This window comes from Cnephaeus nilssonii (genome assembly GCF_951640355.1).
Source record: "Cnephaeus nilssonii genome assembly, chromosome: 6".
NCBI lineage: Eukaryota > Metazoa > Chordata > Mammalia > Chiroptera > Vespertilionidae > Cnephaeus > Cnephaeus nilssonii.
Window position 1 is genome coordinate 65,095,226 of NC_137077.1, and position 24,775 is coordinate 65,120,000.

The window sequence follows — 24,775 nt, forward strand, 5'->3', positions numbered from 1 at the left end:
CACCTGCAAGACTCAGAGAAAGCTTCACGGAGGAGAAATGCTGGCTCGAAAGTGTCCGTGTTAGTAGGTAAGAGCTCCTGGCCTTGAATCTGAACGCTCTGGATATAAATCTGAGCTCTGTCACTTTACTACCCACATGACCTTGAGTAAATTACTTAACCTCTTTGAATCAAACTATCTATGTCACGGGCCTATTGTGAGAATTAAATAATGTAATATATGTAAGGTGTTGAGAGTAGTAAGCACTCAGTAAATATAAGCAAAAATAATAGCAAGAGGGGGGAAGTGTGAACCCACACCCCTCAGGATTTAAAAAATATGAATCTTAATTAGCTTATTCTAAAAGTTACATGGAAGAAAAAAATATAAGTATCATTTGGTTTCATAAAGAATGGCTGGCCGATGTAGCTCAGTTGGTTGGGCGTCATCCATGCACCGGAAGGTTGCAGTTTCTATTCCTGGGCAGGGCAAATGCCTGGGTTTCGGGCTTGATCCCAGTTATGGGGGGTGCAGGAGGCAGCCGATCAATCGATGTTACACTCTCACATCAGTGTTTCTCTCTTTTCCTCCCCCTTCCTCTCTCTCTAAAAATCAATAAATTACTCTTTGAAAAAATGAATGACAATAGGGAAGGGAATTTACCCTACTAGAAATCAAAACATACTACATCACTAGAATAAAACAATGGAATATTGATTAGCCTAGGACTAAATAAACAAAGGAAAAGAATAGTGTTTAGGGGGACAATTCTGAAGCAAATGTCTACAATTCTATAGGATTCCCCAGAGGTTCTCCAACAAAATAATTAAGCTTCAATTGTCTACAGTAGTAACCCATTTATTAACACACTCCTTATTGGCTTTCTTCCCCTTTCCATCTCACTTTCTTCACTCCTTTACCTCCCAATTAAAATACCTATTGTGATAGTGATTTATTATAAGAAATATATATATTTGGTCTTCATCCTTATTCCTGGAACAAAGTCCCAAATCCTTGGAATTACCCAAGTGAGAAGAGAGATAAAGGTGTGTTTGTTACTCATAACAAGCTCTTTTCAATAACACTTGAGCTTATGTTAATGAGATTTTTGGAAAGCTCCAAGATAACCACAGGTTAAGGGCTGGTTGTCAGGGGAACCAACAAGTGATTAAGAGGGTTAGAATTTTTAGCCTCAACCTCTGAAGAGGGGAGAGGGGCTGAAATTTGAAGTAATCACCAATGACCAGTGATTTAATCAATCATGCATACCTAGTGAAGCCTTCGAAAAAACCCAAAAGGACGTGTTCGAAGAGCTTCTGGGTTGGTACACACATGGAGGTGGTTAGAGGGCTGTGAGCCTGGAAAGGCATGGAAGCTTGGTGCTCCTTCCCTCATACCTTGCCCTATGCATCTCTTCCATCCTTGCCCTATGCATCTCTTCCATCTGGCTGTTCCTGAGGTGTAGCCTTTGTAATAAATTGGTAATCTAATAAGTAAACTGTTTTCCCTAGTTCTGTGAGTCATTCTAGCAAATTATCAAACCTCAGGAGCAGGGTGTGGGAACCTCCCATTTACAGCCAGTCAGTCAGAAGCTCGGGAGACAATCTGGATTTGCAATTGGCACCTGAAGTGGGGCAGCAGTCTTAACTTGTGGGATCTGATGCTATCTCCATGTAGATAGCGTCAGAATTTCACTGAATTGTTGGACACCCAACTGGTATCTGCAGAACTCTGGAGAATTGCTTAGTATGGGAATATATTACACACACTGGAGTACAGAACATTTAGTGAGTGGTGAGTAGAGAAGAAAAACAAGGAGTTTCTCTCATTACACATAGCTATATTCAAGTCTCTTTCTCAGAATCTGCTTATGAGGGAACCCCAACTAAGATAAGAGATACTTAAGCTTTTACTCTGCATGCTTCTGTATAGTATTAATTTTTCATAATCACAGCATATTCATGTTGGACTTGTATCATTCAAAAAATATAATTAAAAATTATTAGCCTTGCCATGGCTGGTGGCTTGGTTGGTTGTAGCGTTGTCCCATACACCAAATGGTTTCAGGTTCAATTCCTGGTCAGGGCATTTATCTAGGTTACAGATTTGATCCCCACTACCAGAGGAAATTAATTGATGTTTCTCTTTCACATTGATGTTTTTTTCTCTCTCTAAAATCAATAAGTAAACAACAACCAGATATCCTTAGGTGAGAATTAAAAAATATATATGTTAGCCTGGCTAAATCAGACCTGTGAATTTAGAATACTGTTTTAGGGTTTTATGTTTTGTTTTACTAACGTAGACCTTGTAAATGTTTACCAGTGTCTTCATACTCTTATAAATCTCTCAAAATTTAGATTCAGAGTCCTATATTTCCAGCTCATTCTGCTCTTGGTCTTTCACATTTAGAGACTGATAACATAGAAGTATAGACAAAGATTCCTGAAATGTAATTTTATAGATTTATAAATCTACAAAGACCTGCCATTTATAAATCTGCTATCCCTCAACAAAGAACATTAATGGGATTTATCTCTCTCATTTTAAAATGTTTGAAGTCTCATGCACTATAAAACTTTAACTAAAGGACATTTAGAAACATTATCTCTTAAAAACATGTGAGTGTTAATCACCAAAAAGAATACAGGGAAGTGTGCAGAGCTGGATATGTAATCCAGGGACTGACAGAAGCATGGTCTCAACAATTGATGGAGCTCAGGAAATACCACTTATTTCAAGTCTAAACTGAGAACTGTTCTCCACAGGAAGCAGGAAATTGAAGTTGAGGATTAAAGGACATAAGCTTAGAAACAGAAAGAGTGAAGTCTAAGAGGGATATGATACCAAGCAGAAAAGCTGGAGTTAAAAATGAAACTGACCAAGGTATTGTATGGACAATAGAGAAAATCATTAGAAAGACCAGTATAATCCACATGCAGTGCCATTGCTGGGGTAAACCACACAAACCCCAGTGAGTCAGCAAATGGACAGCTTTCACCACAGCTGATGCTGATGGGAAAGTAAAAAAGGGATATTGATTAAACAATACACAAAATAACCACAGAATGGTAGGATTATGAGTAACAGAGAGTTTTCAGTAAACACTCATGTCAGAAACTGACTACTCATCAAACTCCATTGGTCCTTATAAAACTACCAAAGTAGCAAAAAAAAAAAAAAAAAAGATGCCTAAAAGGAGTTTTAGCAGGCATCCTTCTACAATGGAAGAATTATTCAGCCTGGATCTGTTCAGTACAGAAAGGAATAAACATAGCCAGTACAATAGAAAAACCAAAAAGACATGGTAATCAATGTCATCATAGCCTTCCAAATCTCAGTAGAGAGAAAGCAGTTGTTAAAGCCAGAGCTACATGGTACATTAAACTATTAATGTGGGCTTCATTTTTCTTAATTATATCTTTACTAGAGGCCTAGTGTATGAAATTCGTGCACTGGGGGGTCCCTCAGTCTGAATTGCGAGAGGACACAGGCCAGGCCGAGGGACCCCACTGGTGCACAATCAGGACTGGGGAGGGATGCAGGAGGTTGGCCAGCTGGGGAGGGCCCATGGGAGGGCTCCAGGGTGTGTCCAGCCTGTCTTGCTCAGTTCCAATCAGCCAGACCTCAGCAGCAAGCTAACCTACCAGTCAGAGCATCTGTCCCCTGGTGGTCAGTGCACATCATAGTGAGCAGTTGAACGGCCTTAGCATATCATTAGCATATTACACTTGGATTGGTTGAACGGATGACTGGATGACTGGACACTTAGCATATTAGGCTTTTATTATATAAGATAACATATCAAATCAAAATCGTCCTTTTAATTATTAATGGTATGTACTTGAAATACAGGAATCAACAAATAAATAGTAGTCAAGATTCTAGGGCTCAGGGCACTCTGTACTCATAATTGGTGATATATAAAGGTTCCTAAGCTGGGAATTTAGAGCATGTGCTAAAAGAAAACAGAAGTTTGGAACAGCGAGAAAGGACTCTGAATCCATCTGTTCAAGTTTAGTGGTGTCATCTGCCTGATAGAATCCTTTCTCTACTTTCCATTAGAAAGTAGAAATAATTTTGCAATTCTGCTGATAAACATATACTTAAAATGAAGTAATTTGAAAATGGATGAAAGCTTAGTATAATGCATTTTGGCACCATTCAAGAGACCTCTTGAAAAAGTATTCACTGAGCACCTTCAAGGTCAAAGCAAGATGACATAAAGCCCAAAAGAAAGATCTTTGGAGTCTAGCTAGTTTCTTCATGATCTATTTGCTGCATAACAAACTTAGTGGCTTAAAATGATAACCATTTTATTTGCTGATAGTTCTGCGGGTCAGAAATTTGAACTCGTTTCAAAGGGTGACTTTTCTGATGACCTCACTCATTCTGCTGATTGTCACTCTTTGTAGACACTATCAACTGGAGACCATTAGGGATGCATGGTCCAAGCTGGCCTTACTCAAGTCTGGCAGTTGGTCATGGCTTTGGCTGGACCTCTGTCTCCACTTGGTCTCTCAAACTCAAGGAAATTGCTGGGGCTTTTCCACATGGTGATGGCAGTATTCCAAGAGGAAAAGAGCAAAAGCTTCAAAAGTCTCTTAGAGTCCACACAATGTTACTTCTGCTGCATTTTATTGGTAAAGCAAGTCACAGGGCCAGCCCAGATTCAAGGGTTTAGAGAAAGAATTTGACCTCTTAATGAGAGAAGTAACAAAGTCACAGTTGCAAAGAAATACTAGTACATAGATGAGAAGAATCATTGCAGATGTCTTCATGAGCAATTACCACAGTTAGGAAAATGCCTTTTCCTTTAGCATCTTTGAAAGAAGCTGAGAAGGCCACAAGAGGCCACACAGGAGAGGCTCCAGGTACATTTATGGTGGGATCTTAGAAGCAGTCTGGACCACTGAATACTTAAAATACTAAAAGAGTTAGGGAAAATGCTTCATCAAGACAAACTGAAGCTCTTTTCATTCACCAAAATATTGCCAAACTTAGTCCAGCATATCCATATTTAACTATCAGATCATTTCCCAAATATTTACCTTGTTTATCTGAAATGTTTTTCTGCCAGATCTTCAGATGACTGATTTCTTCACATTATTTAAGACCAAGTTAAAAAAACAAAAAAAAGAACAAGATTAAACTTTGCCTCCTTAGGAAAACCTTCCCTGACCACCTTAATTAAAGTTAATTTCCCTCATTTCACTATCACATTTTCTTCATAACAATATCACTATCCAAAATAACTTTAATATTTGTCTACTGGTTCATGATGTGGCCTTCACTAGAATGTAAGCTCCCTGAGATTTAAGATTCTACTACTTTGCTTAGCATAGTAACATCAGCAAGTAATGAGTGCTTGCAAAGGTAACAAAGTGAGAACAAGATTTTGATAATTACGTCTCCACTACTATCCTAAGCTTGGCCCAAATCTTAATCTCTGCTATAAAGTGCAAAGTAGATAACACCATTTCATCATCCCTGGGTTCAGAGTTTACTAAGCTTTTCCTGTTGAAACATGCCTGCTTGGAACTTCCCATTTATGTTACAGATACTAGTCTTTGGAATGCATCTAATTAACTTCTATTTCCTTCTTTTGTAAACGTGAGAAAATACTCGCCTCACATTTAAATTGGCTAGTTGAAACAAGCGAATATTCTAGAAAAATTAATTGTACTGGACAAAAAGGTGTTCCTAAAGTGTCAACTAAAATTTTCATCTCATGATAAAATTGTGCACCATATAATGAACCTAAAACAGTAATATTATGGTGCAAAAAATTAAAATTTAAAAGCCATCAAGACTACATTATAAAATTTTCAAAAGCCTCCTAACATTTAAATCAAAAAAGGAGGGGATAGTAGAGGAATATCATGTAAGGAAAAATATCCTGTAAGTAAATTATATCTAGAAAATTAATACTTTAGAAAATTAATTGTAAGGCTAAAAGCAAGACACCCATGAAAAACACACAAGGTGACAAAACAAGCCAGAGGAAAATCATTTGGGCAAAAATTGAAAAAGGATCCCCAGTCAAATTTATAGAGACACATGAAAACATGCTCAGCGTCACTAATTATCCGAGAGATGCAAATCAAAACAACAATGCGGTACCATCTCACACCTGTCAGAATGGCTATCATCAACAAATCAACAAACGACAAATGTTGGCGAGGATGCGGAGAAAAAGGAACCCTCGTGCACTGCTGGTGGGAATGCAGACTGGTGCAGCCACTGTGGAGAACAGTATGGAGTTTCCTCAAAAAACTGAAAATGGAACTCCCATTTGACCCAGTAATCCCACTCCTGGGAATATATCCAAAGAAACTAGAAACACCAATTAGAAAGGATATATGCACCCCTATGTTCATAGCAGCACAATTCACCATAGCTAAGATTTGGAAACAGCCTAGGTGCCCGTCAGCAGATGACTGGATCAGAAAACTGTGGTACATCTACACAATGGAATACTATGCTGCCATAAAAAAGAAGGAATTCTCATCATTTGCAGCAACCTGGATGGAATTGGAGAACATTATGTTAAGTGAAATAAGTCAGTCAATGAAAGAAAAATACCACATGATCTCACTCATTTATGGATAATAAAGAACATTATAAACTTGAACAAAAAGATAGATACAGAGACAGTAAAGCATCAAACAGACTGTCAAATTACAGGGGGAAGGTTAGGGAGAGGTGGGGGAGATAAGAGATCAATCAAAGGACTTGTATGCATGCATATAAGCATAACCAATGGATGCAAAACTCTGGGGGGTGAGGGCATATATGGGAGTGGGGTGGGGGGGCAATGGCAAGATATGTACACATATAATACCTTAATAAAAAAATTGAAAAAAAAAAGAAAATATTCCTTTATTAACTTTTGGTCGAGAATATGTTTGTAAATTTTCAGAAAACAACTCCGAGACCATGTGGATTCCAGCAAGAGAGGAATCGACAGGACTACTCCAGCCATGAAGACAGAAGAGAAGCAGTCCAGAGACGGAAGACGCTGATGTGGCCTTCCCATACTAGCAGTTAGCAGCTGTGCATCACTGCAGATTGCCCAGGACCAAACCAGACAGAGTCGGACCTGCATTACCACCATTTGTCCACCATCCAGAACTGAAATGTCAGTGCTGACATGTACACATAAGGAACTGTTGGACATTGAAATTGGGTCTCAAAAGAACTGCTGGCCCAGAAAGAAACTCACTACACACTGATTCATTTGCCTGTCACCATAACCATTATTGCTTGTCTCATTTTCGGTTCTTATAAGTGTATTTCTAATAGCACATGATCTCACTCATCTAGGGGAAATAATGAACAACATAGACTGATGAACAAGAACAGACCCAGAAACAAGGAGGCATGGATCAGACTGTCGGGCCTCGGGGGGAGGGTAGGGAAGGGTGGGGGTAAAGGGGGAGATCAACCAAAGGACTTGTGTGCAGGCATATGAGCCTAACCAGCGGTTAAGGACAACAGGGGGGTGGGGGCATGTGTGGGGAGGGGTGTGGGATGGGAAAGGGAGGACGAGGACAAATATGTGATACCTTTATCAATAAAGAAATTTTTTTAAAAAAGAAAATACTTGCCTCACTTATTATGCAAATTAAATGAGATTCCATGTGTTAAATGCATAGTACAGTACCTGGTATCGGTTAGATACTCAATAAATTCAGTTGTGACAAACAGCTTGTACATATCTCAATCCCAATTAATATTCCATTGATTTTTGGGGTTTGTTTTAAATTACCAATTCTAGTCATCTATTTCCGAAAGATTCTCTGACCCCCTCAGAAGGTCCTAGAAAAAAGTCTGAAGATTGATGTTGGCAATGTCCAACACAGAAATACAAGACTACCAGGCACACCTACTAGCATTCATAGAGTCAGATTAACACAATAGAGTACCACCCAAGATGTTCTTTCACATGTGTCCATTGGTGTTCTTGCCTCTTTTCTTAACCTTCTGGTATTCCAGCCAACCCTTTCCCCCTTCCCCACAAAACCCAGGTCCTCATTCACCTAAGCTTTTGTTGCTCATCTAGGTAGTGATGTCCCCACTTTCTCTACTCTTAGTAATGACATTTATTAGACTATCAGTGCCTCAGACATTTTATCATTTCATATTTATTAATATTATTGTAATGATTTCTAATCACATTCTGTAGTCACAGCATAAAGTCTTCATTAAACCAAAATTGCATTAATGTAACCCCTGAATCTGAAAAGCCTGCTGTTTGTTCTAGGAGGGTGTTTTTCCTAGAAACAAGAACATTAGTGTTTGCTCAAATCACAGGCTCTTTTTCATCCTGTTAAAATGCTTGCTGTTTATTCTTTAATATGTTAGATACAATCCCACTGGTGAGGACAGCATATGGTCATGTCGTTGGCACCTTCCTCACTATTGATTGGTCCCTCAGGATTCCCAGAGCACCATCTTGAACTCATAGAGTCATTTTTCTGCATTCATGTCTTATAACAAAGATTCTTATTTACATTTCTCAACTGTTCCAAACAGTCCCTTTCTCTTCTTTATTCATCTCTGTGAGAAGACAATTAATAGACAATTAGGTTCAGTTATGTCACTTAGCTGACATAAATAGCTAATGACAGGTTTAATGACATAAGCCCAGTCTTCTTAATTTCCCCACACAGGGCTCCTGGGGAAAAGACATAGGACCTTGTTGGCTCTATCAGAGGAAGGTAACGAAATAATCTATTAACCTAAGAAAAATGGGATATAGCAGTTACCAAAGTAAATTCTGATATTTTTCTCTTGGTAAAGAGGATTAGTAAATCTGGCATAGAGATCCTTAGGAACATGTATGACGGTGTAACATGATGGTCGATAAGAGAACCCTGTCAGTGATATCATAGTTTAAATTAAAACATTGAAGAAACTATGGGACTTTAAAGCCTTAATGAAAAACATGATCTGCTTTAAAATGTTTGGATGTTTTATAGGCTATAACAATTCTACAAACAGATTTTAAAAACTCAGGAGTATAAAAAGCTATGTGGCCTGCCCTTTATTGGAATTCATTTTGGTATAACACAGGGGTGAGGGGTAGTATCTAAGTTTCCTTTTAGCACAGATATAAGATTATTTTGCCTAATGGCCATATCCTTTTCAAGAAAATATATTTTTAATGATATGTCTTGAAAAAGAAGAAAATAATAAAATTGGCTAGAGACTTTTGTGAGGGATGCAGAAAAGATTTTTAAAGAAGGCCCATTTGTTCTGTTGAGAACTTCACTGGCTTTGGGTAGGCCAAGCTATACTCAAGCTGTGATTGGCAGTAGGTGACATAGCTAAATGACTCTGCCACTAAAGAGTTGGAAAAATTGGAATTTTGTTCCTTATATGAGAGGACAGAAAAGTGAGAAAAGTACAGAAAGCTGACATCAAGTTGAATTGTTTTCTGTTAATGTGATGTAAGAACCCCTGCACATGACCACCTTCAGCAAAGTCATCTCTGCACACACGTAATGCCTCTGCGAATGTTTTCAGTGGCCATTCAGGAAAAGACCAAAATCCACAATTGGCTTAAATAATATGAAACAGGCAATGTGAGCAGAATGATGCATGATCTATAAACTAGACTAAGTTAAATGGAAGCAGGAGCTCTGAGCCAGAAATGATTATGAGATTACAAGACCTCAGGGAATACACAAAAATCTTGAGGAAAATTTTGGACATCTACAATCCACAGGATAAGGGTGAATTAAGTCAATCTCACCCATGTCTTAGGTGGCCCAGGGAACCAAGAAGTCATCTGAATTATGCAAGTTGAGTTTGACAACTTCATTAAAAAATATACTTCATTAAATATATATAAAGTATTGCTTATAGTCTGAAATACTACTCTTAAATAGAATTCTGAAAATAGTAAAATCAACACACATAAAGTATCAATATAAAATTAATCATGTTCTTTATCTTTCTATCTCTGAAGTTAAATAACTGTTGGAAAACAGTTTTAAAAAAGAATGTCCATGAAAATGTCAAAATATTAAGCATTTTAAGCACGTTAATAGATAATTTTATCCTTTACATTTGAAATGTCAGCATGTCCTAGAAATCCTTTTACTTGTCCTTGACAAGTTTGTATTTCTTCTCCTTACAGCTATTTCCAAATCTTCACTGCTATCTTCAAGCCCCCTTCTTGGTTTCCTACTACCCATACTTTTTGCAGATGACTTAGCTTCCTGATTAATACAGAAACTTGAAGCCATCAGATATTATTTAAAACTTATTGCCGCTTCCTATAAATATACCTACATTTGCACATATCTAATTTAATCTCAGAGGAAGCATCTCACCTCTTCCAGACCTTGCTATCTTCTTTTTCCTGCATTCAAACTTTCCTTCTCTACTAGCAACATGTTCTCAGACTATAATCAATTTCTCTCACACTAAAAAATAAACTGTTAACTCATATTCTACCAAATACCACTCACTATCTATTTTCCTTTCTCATACAAACTCACTGTAAGTGTAGTCTTTATTTTCTGTCTTTACTATCTCATAGCACACTTATTCCCAATTCAACAAATATTTCTTTAACAGCTACTATGCATCAGACACCGTGCTTTGTGAAATTATTACAAAATTGCTGTCCTCACGATTCCACTGAAACTGTACTAAATTACCATGGCCATCCTAATTGCCAAATACAAGGAGTATATTTTGATCCTTGTTTTGTTTTTTAAGTTTAGTTTTATTTTTTAAATATGTCTTTATTTATTTTATTTTATTTTTTAAATATATTTTTATTGATTTCAGAGAGGAAGGGAGAGGGAAAGATAGAGACATCAATGATGAGAGAGCATCATCTATCGGCTGCCTCCTGCACACTCCCTACCTGGGATCAAGTCAGCAAACCGGGCATGTGCCCTGGAGGGGAATTGAACTGTGACCTCTTGCTTTATGGGTCAATGCTCAACCACTGAGCCATACCAGCCAGACAAGTCTCATGTTTCTTGACTTGTCTGCAGCATTTAATAATTTATTCGCTATCACCTTCTTGAAATTCTTATAATCTGTGACAGCTCATTCTCCTCTTTGATTTCTTTGATGGTTTCTTCTTTACATATTCTTAGTGGAAAAGGCTGCAGAGAAAGGGTGAATGAGAAGTACTATGGGGAAAAATTATTTTGCCACATTTTCCTTTGGAAAAAGAGTGGTAGGACCCCAATTTATGTACTGTCTAGGGATACAGGCTTAGATTCAATAGATACATCTCTTTTTTGTAAGCTTTTTAAGAGCATGTGCCTAGATGTCTTCACTAAATTATTCCCAGCACTTAGAAGAGTTTTCAGCACACAATGAATTTTTTTATAACCGCTTTATTGAAAAATAATTACTATACCATAAAATGCACTCTTTTAAAGTGTAAAATTTATTTTAGTATATTCACAGAGTTATGCAACCATCACCACTATATCATTTAATAATATTTTCATCATCTCAAAAAGAAATCCTTTACTCATTAGCAATCACTCTTCGTCCTCTTTCCTCCTCTCAGCCCCTGGAAGCCACTAATCTATTTTCTACCTCTAGAGGTTTGCCTATACTGGATATTTTACATAAATGGAATCATGTAACATGTGCCCTTTTCTTGCCTGTTTTCTTTTACTTAGCATAATGTTTTCACGATTCATCCATGTTGTAACCTGTATCAGCACTTCATTCCTTTTATGGCTGAATATAATATATTCATCCTACATAATAAAAAGGTAATATGCAAATTGCATCACTCCACTATGCCCACGATTGGGCCGGCTGGAGGCGCAGGGGGCGGGACTCAGGGTGGCCGATTGGCTGGCGGTAGGAGCAGGGGGCGGGGACTCGCTCCTCCCCCGGCCTAAACGGCCAGCGCTGTGGGAGGACCCATGGGGCCTGCGGAAGGCACCGGTGGCAGAACTCCAGGTGGCCGATTGCATGGCTGCCGCAACCAGTTTTCCGCCAGCACCAGTTTTCCTCTGGCCACCGAAGGCTGGGGGCGGGTCTCAGGAGGCGCTCCGAGTGGCCAGAGGAAAACTGGTGCTGGCAGAAAACATGCTGGCAGCCAGGTGAAGGAAAATCTATTGCACGAAACTTCGTGCAACTGGCTTCTAGTATAATATATTCATATTACATGACTATATTTTGCTTATTCATTCATCAGGTGATGGACATTTGAGTTGTTTCTACTTTTTGGCTATTATAAAAATTCAGCTGTGAACAATCAAAAATAAGGTTTAGTTGGACATATGTACTCCATTCTCTTGGGTAGATTCCAAGAAGTAGAACTTCTGGGTCATATGGTAACTCTATGTTTACATTTTGAGGAACTGCCAAACTGTTTTTACAAAGGGGCTGAACCATTTTACAATCCCACCAACAATGAATGACGGTTCAAATTTCTCCACATCCTCACTTATACCTGTTATTGTCTTTTAAATTTATTTAAATTTTTATTGATTTCAGAGAGGAAGGGAGAGGGATAGAAACATCAGTGATAAGAGAGAATCATTGATTGTTATTATCTTTTTTATGCTAGCCATCCTAGTATGTGTGAAGTGATGTCTTGTTGTGGTTTTAATTTGCATTGCTCTAACAGTTAATAATGTTCAGCATCTCCTCATGTGCTTATTGGCAGTCTGTATAGTCAATTCATATTTTATGAATGAGTGTATTCAATCATAGACACTGAAGCAAGCTCTCGAGAATGCCATCTATAGCTATTCAGATAGTTACTGTTTAATAGAAATGAATGAATAGCAGGGGTAGGGAGTATACTATGGATCAGATAATGGAATACCCAACCACCTCACTTAGTTAATGTAGCTGATGTCTATGTTTGCTTTGTTCAATACTGACATTTGATATTTAAGTTGTCAACGATGATCAGTGCCTCTCATTCTGATTCCAAATTCTTTCAAGCAAATGCAAAGAGAAGGAAAGGCCTAACCAACAGACATCCCTGTTCTCCACAATGGGCCGGCTGGAAATGTCTTTCCTGGAATGTTATGATTTTTCAAATTAGACTTTTTTGTTATAACTTAAAGCACAGATATAAAGAACCACACAAAATAAGTGTATGAGTTAGTGAATTATTAAAAGCAAACACCCCTTGTAACCACCGCCAACATTAAAAAAACAAAAAACCTTTCCAACCACTCCAGAAGTTCTTTCTTGTTGCCCATCACAAAGGCTATTTCTCTTGCTATAAAAATCATCATCATCCTGCCCTGGCTGAGTTACTAAATTGCTTGGAGTACACCAAATGTTATAGGTTCGATTCCCCGTCAGGACACATGCCTAAGATACAGGTTTGATCTCCAGTCGGGCGGCAACCGATCCATGTTTCTCTCTCACATTGATGTTTCTCTCTCCCTCTCCCTTCCTCTCTAAAGAAAAATCAATAAAAAAATATCCTCAGGTGAGGATTAGGAAAAAAATAAAATATAAATAAATAAATAAATAAATAAATAAATAAATAAATAAATAAAATATAAAAATAATCATCATCCTGATTCTTATAGTGATCACTTCTTAAGTTTATGATTTAATCATTTAAGAAAGTGTCCCTGGATATTATAATTTAGTCTTGCCCATTAAAAAAATCTGATATGTTTTTTAATCCACAGGCTCCCTCTCTACAGTTCTCTTTCCTTAAGATACATTTGTTGAAGAACTTTAGGACCATTTGACCTTTAGAGTCTGGATTTTGCTGATTACACACTCATGGTGCAGTTAAACACGCTCCTTTCTCCTATTTTCTATAAAGTAGCAGTGGGATTCAGAGACTTAGTCATATTTGTCAGGAAGCACATAAGGTCTAGTTTTCATTCTTTCCTTATGTAAGTAGCCATTGATGCTCAATGTATCGATCTATTAATTCACTGAAAATTTTAAAATGCTGATATTTTAATTATGTCATTTCATTTTCATATATTAGTTGGAAAAAATTTATATTACTTGACTACCCAGTGAGATAATTCATATAGGAAATGCAGATTAAATACGTAATTCTTTTATTTCCATGGTTTTCAAGGTAATGAATTGGTTAGCTATTTGCCTCAGAAGGTAACCAATTGGGATTTCCCCCCAATATCATTCCGATAATTCAATATCACATATTTAAACTTATCTAATGGATTTCGATCCATTGTAATTCTTATCTTCATTGAAGCTCAAATCCTCCTATCTAATAAAAGAGTAATATGCAAATTGACTGTCACTCCAACACAAGATGGCTGCCCCCATGTGGTCAAAGATGGCTGCCCCCATGTGGACACAAGATGGCCAGCAGGGGAGGACAGTTGGGAGGGACCAGGCCTGAAAGGGAGGGTAGTTGGGGGTGATCAAACCTGCAGGGGAGGGCAGTTAGGGGTGACCAGGCTGGCAGAGGAGGGAAGTTGGGGGTGACTGGGCCTGCAGGGAAGGGCAGTTGGGGGGGACCCAGGCCTGCAGGGGAGGGCAGTTAGGGGTGACCAGGCCTGTAGGGGAGGGCATTTAGGGGCAATCAGGCTGGCAGGGGAGCAGTTAGGCATCAATCAGGCTGGCAGGGGAGTGGTTAGGGTGATCAGGCTGGCAGGCAGAAGCTGTTAGGGGCAATCAGGCAGGCAGGCAGGCAGGCAGGCGAGCAGTTGGGAGCCAGCAGTCCTGGATTGTGAGAGGGATGTCCGACTGCCCGTTTAGGCCCGATCCCAGTAGGAGCATAGAAAAGTTAAAAATGTGTGTTGTGCCTATTGTCTCCAAAGTATATGTGTATTATATTTATATTATTGGGCCACGTAAGTTTTATGTATTGGGTCTTTTTCACCTGTCTTTAATATTCTTTCAAATATAAGGTCAGAACTGTAAACAGGCAGTCGGACATCCCTTGAGGGGTCCCAGATTGGAGAGGGTGCAGGCTGGGCTGAGGGACACACACCTCCGTGCACGAGTTTCGTGCACCAGGCCTCTAGTTATCTCATAATTGGCCAGTGGGAGCTTATTCAAGTTGTTTCCTGCATCCTATTGACACGATTCTTTTTTCTAGAAAGAAGATATTTTATTTTTGGTGTGTAAATTGCACATTTTATAGTTTAGTATTTTGCTTTTATTTTGAGTTACTCCTTGAGGAAGAAGCACCATAATATTTTCTGTTCCCAATGCTAATGGGCCATAATAAATAAGACCCACACCATAACAAAAAGGCAGAATTGGAAAAAAATCTGCAGAGTTCAGTCAGTCTATACCATCCCACTCAACCCCACTCATGGAATTATGTAGATTGATAACTCCGGGACAATTCAGGGGCTATCATAAATTTGTGTGTCTGACAGTTTACGATTAGATTCAGGTTATGATTTTTGGTAGAAATAATACAGAATGTTACAAATATAAAGAATGGCACTTAAAACCAAATCTTGGCTCAGATATTCTCATTGCTACTAGAACTCACTGCTTTTAGAGCCACTCAGTAGAAATCAAAGATTTCTAAAATGAATTCTGCTTCCGGTGATAACAGAGTAGCATATGAAGATATATAGGTGAAAATTTCCCAAGAGAGAGTGAAGAAGTACAGCACACTCCAGGTAGGAGAAATAAAAACAGAATCTCAACTATGTTCATCATTGTCAAACTGCTGGAAAACAAAATTAAAGAAAAAAATCTTAAAAGCAGCCAGAGATAAGAAAAGTAACACCCAGCAGAACAATGCTATAAATGGTAGATAAGTTTCATTAAGAAATTATGAAACCAGGAGTTATTCCCCACTGAGAATCCCATTTCTTAAGAACATGGGTCAAAATAGATTTAGAATAATCCATAATTATTTACTTGTTTTATTCCACATTACATACACATTAGTCTCAGAATAACAATACTGAGACTATCACCGCCAATTGAGAGCATAGAAAAGTTAAAAATGTGTGTTGTGCCTATTTTCTCCAAAGTATATGTGTACTATATTTATATTGTTGGGCCACATAGGTTTTACATATTGGGTCTTTTTTACCTGTCTTTAATATTCTTTCAACTCTCTCTCTTTTTCATTTATTTTTTCTTTTTAAACTTTGCATCCTTTTTATTTCTTTTTCTGTTGAGGCATTATTTGTTGTACTTTCTCTTTTAGTTAGTCTTTATTTCTAAAATTATATGTACTTTTTGCTTTTAATTTTGCCTTGAGTCTGTCACCTCATTTTTGAGTTTCTGTAATTTTGATTTTTTGTTGCTGTTGATTTTTTTCATACCTTGTATCATTTTAAATGTCTTTTGGTTTATTTTAAAAGAGAATATTACAGTTCTGACCTTATATTTGTAGGTTTTTCATGATTTTATTATCTATAAGGATTCAATCGTTCATATTATTATCTACTAGAGGCCCAGTGCACAAAATTTGTGTATAGGGGTGTGTGTCCCTCTCCAATTTAGGACCACCAGGATCGGGCCTAAACGGGCAGTTGGAAATCCCTCTCACAATCCAGTACTGCTGGCTCCCAACTGCTTGCCTGCCTGCCTGCCTGATTGCCCCTAACAGCTTCTGCCTGCCAGCTTGATCACCCCTTAACCACTCCCCTGCCAGTCTGATTGATGCATAACTGCTCCCCTGCTGGCCAGATTGCCCCTAACTGCCCTCCCCTGCAGGCCTGGTCGCCCTAACTTCCGTCCCTTGCCAGACTGGTTGCCCCTAACTGCCCTCCCCTACTGGCCTGGTCGCCTCCAACTGCCCTCCTCTGCAGACCTGGTCCCCCCAACTGTCCTCCCATGCAGGCCTGGTCGCTCCCAACTGCCCTCCCCTGCAGGCCTGATCGCCCCTAACTGCTCTCCCCTGATGGCCTGGTCACCCCAAACTGCCTTTCCCTGCAGGCCTGGTTCCCAACAACTGCCCTCCCCTGCAGGCCTGGGTCCCCCCAACTGTCCTCCCCTGCAGGCCTGATCGCCTCTAACTGCTCTCCCCTGATGGCCTGGTCACCCCCAACTGCCTTCCCCTGCAGGCCTGGTTCCCAACAACTGCCCTCCCCTGCAGGCCTGGGCCCCCCCAACTGTCCTCCCCTGCAGGCCTGGGTCCCCCCAACTGTCCTCCCCTGCAGGCCTGGGTCCCCCCAACTGTCCTCCCCTGCAGGCCTGGTCACCCACAACTGCCCTCTTCTGCTGGCCCGGTCACCCCTAACTGCCCTCCCCTGCAGGCCTGATTACCCCCAACTGCCCTCCCTTGCAGGCCTGGTTCCTCCCAACTCCCCTCTCCTGCCGGCCATCTTGTGGCAGCCATCTTGTGTCCACATGGGGATGGTTATCTTTGACCACATGGGGGTGGCCATCTTGTGTGTTGGAGTGATGGTCAATTTGCATATTACCTCTTTATTATATAGGACTAGTGGCCCGGTGCACGAAATTAGTGCACGGGAGTGGGAGGAGTGTTCCTCAGCCCAGCCTGCACCCTCTCCAATCTGGGACCCCACGAAGGATGTCCTACTGCTGGTTTACAGAGATCGGGCCTAAACTGGCAGTTGGCCATCCCTCTTACAATCCAGGACTGCTGGCTCCAGCTGCTCACCTGCCTGCCTGCCTGCCTGCCTGACTGCCCCTAACTACTCTGCCTGACAGCCTGCTCGCCCCCAACTGCCCCCGGTCGCCGGCTGGCTCGCCCCCAAATCCCCCCCCCCCCGCCAGCCTGATCACCCCAACTGTCCCCCCCCGTGCCAGCCTGCTCACCCCCACCTTCCCTCCCCACTGGCCTGCTCGCCCCCAACTACCCCCCTGCTAGCCTGCTTACTCCAAACTGCCCCTCCCGCTGTCCTGATCACCTCCAACTGACCCCCACTGATGGCCTGCTTGCCCCCAACTGGCCCCCCTGCTGGTCTGCCTACCCCCAATGGCCCCGCCCCCCACCAGCCTGATCACCCACAACTGCTGTCCCATCCTGGCCTGATCACCCCTCGGCGACCCAAGCTCCCAGCCCCTTTTTTTTTTTTTTTCAACGCCTCCTTGAGTGGAGGCCAGGGCCAGCTGGAACCAAGTATCTGGGATTTATTTAGCTTCTATAATTGAAACTTTGTAGTCTTGAGCGGAGGCCAGGGCTGGTCAGAAGCTTGGCTTCTTCCATTGCCAGGGGCAACCCAAGCCTCCTGCTCACTCAAGCTCCGTGCCCGTCGCCATTTTTGTTGAGATTTATTTATCTTCTATAATTGAAACTTTGTAGCCTGAGCGGAGGCCAGGGCCAGCCAGAGCAGGCGGGAAGCTTGGCTTCCTCCATTGCCGGGGCAACCCAAGCCTCCTGCTCGCTCCAGCTCCATGGCATGGCCACCATCTTGGTTGGGTTAATTTGCATACTCGTTCCTGATTGGCTGGTGGGCGTGGCTTGTGGTGTAGCGGAGGTACGGTCAATTTGCATGTTTCTCTTTTCTTAGTGTAGATTGTATAGGATGGTCTTTATTCTTCTGTCTTATGGTAACTTTGTAAGGGATTTGAATAATACTTTTCTGTTCATTTTTATTTAAATTTTATGTTTCAAACTCTAAGAAGGAGGGTTGTTGCAGATAGCTTTTCTGACTACCTGGAGCTCCTTCTGTTGTTTTTTCACATAATGTTTAAACACTTAGAAGTTTACTTCTCAGATTTTCTGGCTCCTCCCCCTCCCATTATTTTCTGGGTTGTCCCTCTTTTATTTACTTTCGTTTAAATATATTTTTTATTGATTTTAGAGAGGAAGGGAGAGGGAGAGAGAGATAGAAACATCATTGATGAGAGAGAATCATCAATTGGCTGCCTCCTGCACACCCCAGCCCACAACCCGGGCATGTGATCTGATCGGGAATTGAACCATAACCTCATAGGTCAACACTCAACCACCAAGCCACACCAGTCAGACTGGGTGGTCCCTCTTTTACATCCATATTGTCCCTCAATATACATTTCACTCTCAAAAATCTCTCCTTCAGTGTGGAAGCCAAGAGAACTAGGATAGACTATTCTAGCAGTACTTACACTATGCCTCATCATCTACTGTGTTGGGCAAAATTCCTCTGTTTCAACTGATATTCCCCAATTAGTTCAGTGCAATTTCTGGAGGATATCTTTTGGCTATTTGAGTATTTTTCTGTTCCTAGGCTTATCAGATATCCTATTGTTTCCCCCAGGTTTCTTCCACCAACCCAGTAATAACACATAGATAGGCCTGTGGACATTGGTGCTTTGGGGTTTGTGGGAACATCTTATAATTCTCTTCAGATAGTTTTTCTATCTAGTTTGCTTGCTCTACTTTTATGTAAAAATTCTAGAAAACTAAGAAACTCTACTATACTCGTGGGATCTTCTTCCAAGAATTCCTGAAATTTGAATCTTGAGCAGACTAATAAAGGTACTGAAAATAGTTGAAATCAGTGGAGATGTTCGAACCAAAATTTTGCTGATAAGACTTTTTCTATAGTTTTTATTAATTGATGCCCAGAGCTGCCTGAGTCTCAATATCTTTCTGACAAATTCCTTTTTACTTAAATTAGCCAGAGTTAATTTCTTTTGTTTGAAAACAAAGACTCAAACTGCAATGAAAATTTAAAAGTCAATAATGAAACTTCTAATTCAGCTATGACATGTAAAGAGTATGGATGTTATCACTGCTGTCAACAACAACAACAACAAAAAGGGGAGAGGGTCCTGGTACCATTGTAATGAACCTAGTTATTAATAACAGGAAAGGAGCAAAGGGAAGGCCAAATATTATAGGTATGTCTTTTGGGCAGCTTCACCAGAAAGCTAAAGCTTTACACTCCCCAGGGAGCTACCAGTCTATTCCCCACAGATTTCAAATTGCTGAGGGAAGGGACTGAACAGGAAGGAGAATAAATGCATGCCCAGTAAGGTTGGGGGTACTATAGAAGATGCACCTGGGAACAGGTCATTGACCAGAATTGGCATGGCCACTGCAAGCACAGGAAGATTTGGGATACTTAATTCCCTGAACAAAGAAACTCATTCTCTTGGTTGCTCTGGGCTCTCTTGGGACTCTTGTTGCTTGGGGTGCTCTCTCTTGGCTCCCCTGCATTAGCCCATATGGCCCAGGGCCATATAGACTCTACACACAATGGACAAATGGACTGCACTAGCCTGATGCTGAACTGGACCCAGTGCAACATGGAATGGAAACTCTGGACACTGACTTTGTTTTGAGCTCTACTGAGACCCCAGCTACACTTCTTCTATGACTGGAATTGGACTTTAGAAACCCAAGGATGTCATTTCACAAAAATAAAGCTTTCTACCATATCTCATCCTCCCCTGGGGGCCCTCTGGAAATGCTTATTCCAGTGGTACCCCAAAAACCCCACTCTCTCTAGCAACGGAGAAACACCACCCATACTTTTCTCCAATATCAGTTCTATGAAAAGTAACCTCACAGGGCGATCTGATCATAAATTCCTAACTGGGCAAGTCAGGGTGAGTAGTCATGCCCCAGGCATAGAACTTTTTTAGTAAAAGGTTTATCTTTGCCTTAAGCAAGCCCTGTCCATTGTTTCTGTGCATCTAGGTTAACACATCTTTGAAATAAGTGTAACCACCCTCAAGAAAGTACATAATCTTGGTAATTATCCTGTAATCCAACCCTGGCCTTGATTTCTGCCACCCCCTTATAATTTTCCTCACATTCCCTCCTTAATTTCAAATGCATAAAAGAAATTGTGAAACTTTCATTCTCAAAGCATTTGAGATCATGCTTCCTGGCAATTTTTGTCAGTTTAGCTCCAATAAATTCTTATAAAAATTCTCTACAGTTTTAGATGATTTTATTCAACAAAGCTATTAATTAATAAAGGGACAGAAATACTTCTAAAGGCCATAGCCCCAAGGCACAGGCCTGCTAAAAGACTGAGACTCAATTAGAAGATTATAAAATGTTCCTCCTCCCACACATTCTACCACCAATCCAGCAAGTCTCTAGTATAGTAACAGTAGATGAGCTGTCAAGGCAGAGACTCACATCTCTTCAAGAGAGGAGACAAAACCCCTACAAGAATACTAGAGTAATTTGAAGCCTCTGACACAAAGCTACAAGAAACAGTAAACAGCACATCTCCTACCCAAATTAACATACGTCCTCTCTCTAAAAGCCTACTTGCCTCAGATACTATGACCTGATACAGTATGTCTGACTTTTAACATAAAACTACAATGGACGCTAAAAGGCAAGAAAAAGCATAGTCTGAAAATACAAAGCAACCATCAGAATATGATTCATATATGTCACAGATATTGGAATTATAAGATAGGGAATTTAAAATATATGTTAAGGACTATAATGAAAAAATATGAAAACATGCAAGAATACATGAGTAATACAGGCAGAAAGACAGAAACATTCAGAAAGGATCAAGAGAAAATGCTAGGAATAAAAAGCAGTAACAAAAATGAAGAATGCCTTCAGTAGACTAAACGTGTCAATTTAAGAAACATTCAAACCTGTAGAGAATTTTTGTGAGTTTATTTGAGCAAAACTGACAATAATTGCTGGGAAGCAAAATCTAACAGATTGAGAAAATGTTCCAGAGAATGGCAGTTTTGCACCTTATTTTATACACTAGAGGCCCACTTCTCAAATTTGTGCACAGGTGGGATCTGGCCGGCCTGCCCCAATTGGGGCCAATCAGGCCAGGCCGGCTGGGAGGAGGGGCCCTGTCCCTGATTGGAGTGGGGGGAGGTGTCAAGTGGGGGCGGGGCCGGCAGGGGGGAGCGGCCACAGCTGGCCTGGGGAGGGGCCAGGACAGTTGGCCAGCCGGCCCTGTACCCTGGTTGAACTCACGGTTGAACTCCCAGTTGAACTCCCGGTAGAGGGGCCAATTTGCATATTAGCCTTTTATTATATAGGATTATAATCAAAAGAGAAGATATAAGTGGGGTGCATGAAATCCATTGGTGATAGATTAGGGAGGCAGGAGAAAGCAAAGTGGGGAAACCTCTGGGATTTGGATAAAAAGTAAAATAATAGTCACACACTTCTTTTACTTAGGTGGGTACAGGATAGTTAACAGTCAACAATGAACAAGATAACAATGAGGGGATTTGTGGTCTCTGTTCTGGTGTGCTACTTGTGCTTTGAGGGGTCTGGAAAAAAATTACTTTGGCATTCCAAAGATATGTTATTGTAGATGCATAAAAATAACAGACAGGCTTAGTTAAGGTGAAAATTGACCTTTGTCATGGAAGAGTCTAGCCTAGGACATGACTACCCACCATATAGTTTTTAGTTAAGAAAGTTTTAATTTCAGACTATCCTTTTGGTTATTTTAGGTTTCTGAGTTTGTAAGGTTGCCAAGCAGGCCTCCCCTGAGTTTAGTATATGGAGCCTCTTCTTCTACACATGACTGAGAAAAGAATCAGTGAACTTAAAGTTAGGTCCATGAAACTTTCCAAACTGAAATGCAAAAAATAAAAAGAATAAAGAAACAGAACAGAATATCCAAGAATTGTAGGACAACAGCAAAAGGTGTGACACCAAGAGTAAAAAAAAAAACAGAGCAGAAGAAATATTTGTAGCAATAATAACCAATAATCTTCCCAAATTAATGACAGATACTAAACCACTTATCCAGGAAGCTCTGGAACATCAAGCAGTATAAATACAACCTACCTAATAAAAGAGTAACATGCTAATTGACCGTACCTTCACGACACCCACCAGCCAATCAGGAGTATGCAAATTAACCCAACAAAGATGGCGGGTTAATTTGCATACACAGGCGCAAGCAGCCGGAGGCAGGGCAGAACTCAGGTGTTCTGCACCACCCCAGCCGCTCCGGGCCTCTGGGCAGCATGGGAAGACAGAAAGGCTGCTCTGGGCCACAGCAGAAAGGCGGCTCCGGCCAGAGCGAAGGCAGTGCCGGCAGCCAGGGGAAGAAAGGCCCATTCTTGCACGAATCTTCGTGTATCGGGCCTCTAGTTTAAAATAAAAGCAAACAAACAAAAGCCACACTTAGGTATATCATATTCAAATTTCAGAAAAATCAAAGGCTAAGAGAAAATACTGAAAGGATCCAGGGTGGAGTGTCGGGGAACCTTAGCTATAGAGGGTTAGGCTTCTCATTAGAAACTATGCAAGCAAGTAGAGAGTGGAGTAAAATATTTAAAGTGTAAAAAAAAACAGTCAATCTAGAATTCTATATTCAGTGAAATTATCCTTCAAAAGTTAAAGAGAGAAATAAAAATGTCTGTAGCATGGCAATATAGGGGATTACACGTCTTAAAACCTTCCTGCCACAGGATATCACAAAAGGAAACAAGCCACCAGAAACAAGAGTAAACAATATCCCAGATAACCAGACCCTGGAATACTTCAGATATTGGAATTATCAGATGATAATACAAAATAACTATGTTTAATATGTTTGCAGAAATATAAGAGATTAAAATACATGCGCAGTGAGAAAAGGACAATAGGATTTATTCAGAAGACCTGAAAACTAACCATATACTAAACTTCTAAAAATAAAAATGTAATAAATGAAGTTTAAAAGTTAACCAAAGGATTAAAAAGCAGGTTAGATATAGCTGATTAGAATGAATCAATGGATTATTGAACTGGGGGGGAAAAAAAATCAGATTGCAGTTCAGAGAGCCAACTAGGTGTAAAACACTAAAGATGGTTTGGAAGGCAAAGTATAGAGTGCGAAGGGCTAATTAGAATGCCTGGAAGAGGCAATTCAAATGAGGAAAAGCAATATATAAAAAAGAATGGCTAAGAATTTTCTAAAATTGATGAAAGACATCAGTTGTCACATTTAGGAAGTTCATTATATCCCAAACAGTACAAACAAGTAGAAATTCACACCTGGAAACAGAGTGAAGCTGCAGAACAAAAAAGACAGAAAGATGATCTTAAAAACAACTAGAAAGAAAAGACATTATCCACAAAGGAGACATTATTAAGCTGGCAGCTAATTTCTTAATAACAATAATGGTATCTAGAGAACAGTGGAATAATATATTATTAAAGTGACCTTCTGAGAATGAAAATAAAATATACAATGAAAGAAAAATTTAAAAAAACCCTAAGAGGATTTACCACTAAAAGACCCTCATTGAGGGAACAACTAAAGAATGTAGTTCAAGGGGAAGGTTAGTAATTCCAGTAGATGTACACAGGCTACAATCATATACTCTCAAGAAGGAATGTTGGAACTTTATTGAAACAGGACACTAGTGATCCTCCAGGCAACCATGTCTAAGAAAAACTCTATTTCTTACAAGCATGGTTTTAAATTTACAGTTGATTTTGTCAACAGATTGAAAAGCTTCTGTCAGTAAGACCTTAGAGTGCTTTCCAGGCAATATACTTAAAAAAACAAACAACAAAAACCCACATGGTTTTTTTAAAGGTTACTAACTTGGGTGAATTTTATATTGCTATGATCCAAGGCACTTGCTTTTGGCTAACAAGTACATTTCTGGAGCAGCTTGCTCTATCTGCATCAGAAAGCAGAGAAAAGAAGCAGGTAAACAGGAAAAACAAATGTTTTAAGTGGAAGAAAATACAAGAGGATTGAACCACTGTAAAGGCAAGTGACGACATTAGTTGTTCAGAACATGCACATAGTGAAATAGGGGGAAATATTCAATATTTGCATATGGATTTCCTGATACTTTATACAAAAGAACCACTGATACACATGCATAATATTGTCCTGAAGGAAATGAAAACCCATCAGAGTTTCACATTTCTAGAGAAAGGGTCTTTACTGGACTGTGGATCCTAATGATTGTTTTTGTTTGATTGCCTTCCCATTAGTCCAAAGCTGAGTGGTATTAGAAA

The 24,775-nt window shown here is 40.0% G+C and overlaps 1 protein-coding gene across 8 annotated transcripts in view; it reads right to left on the reverse strand.

Moving 5' to 3' along the window:
* LOC307101361 (uncharacterized protein) overlaps positions 1-24,775 on the reverse strand; it is a 156,169-nt gene that overhangs the window by 66,750 nt on the left and 64,644 nt on the right. The window lies entirely within an intron of this gene.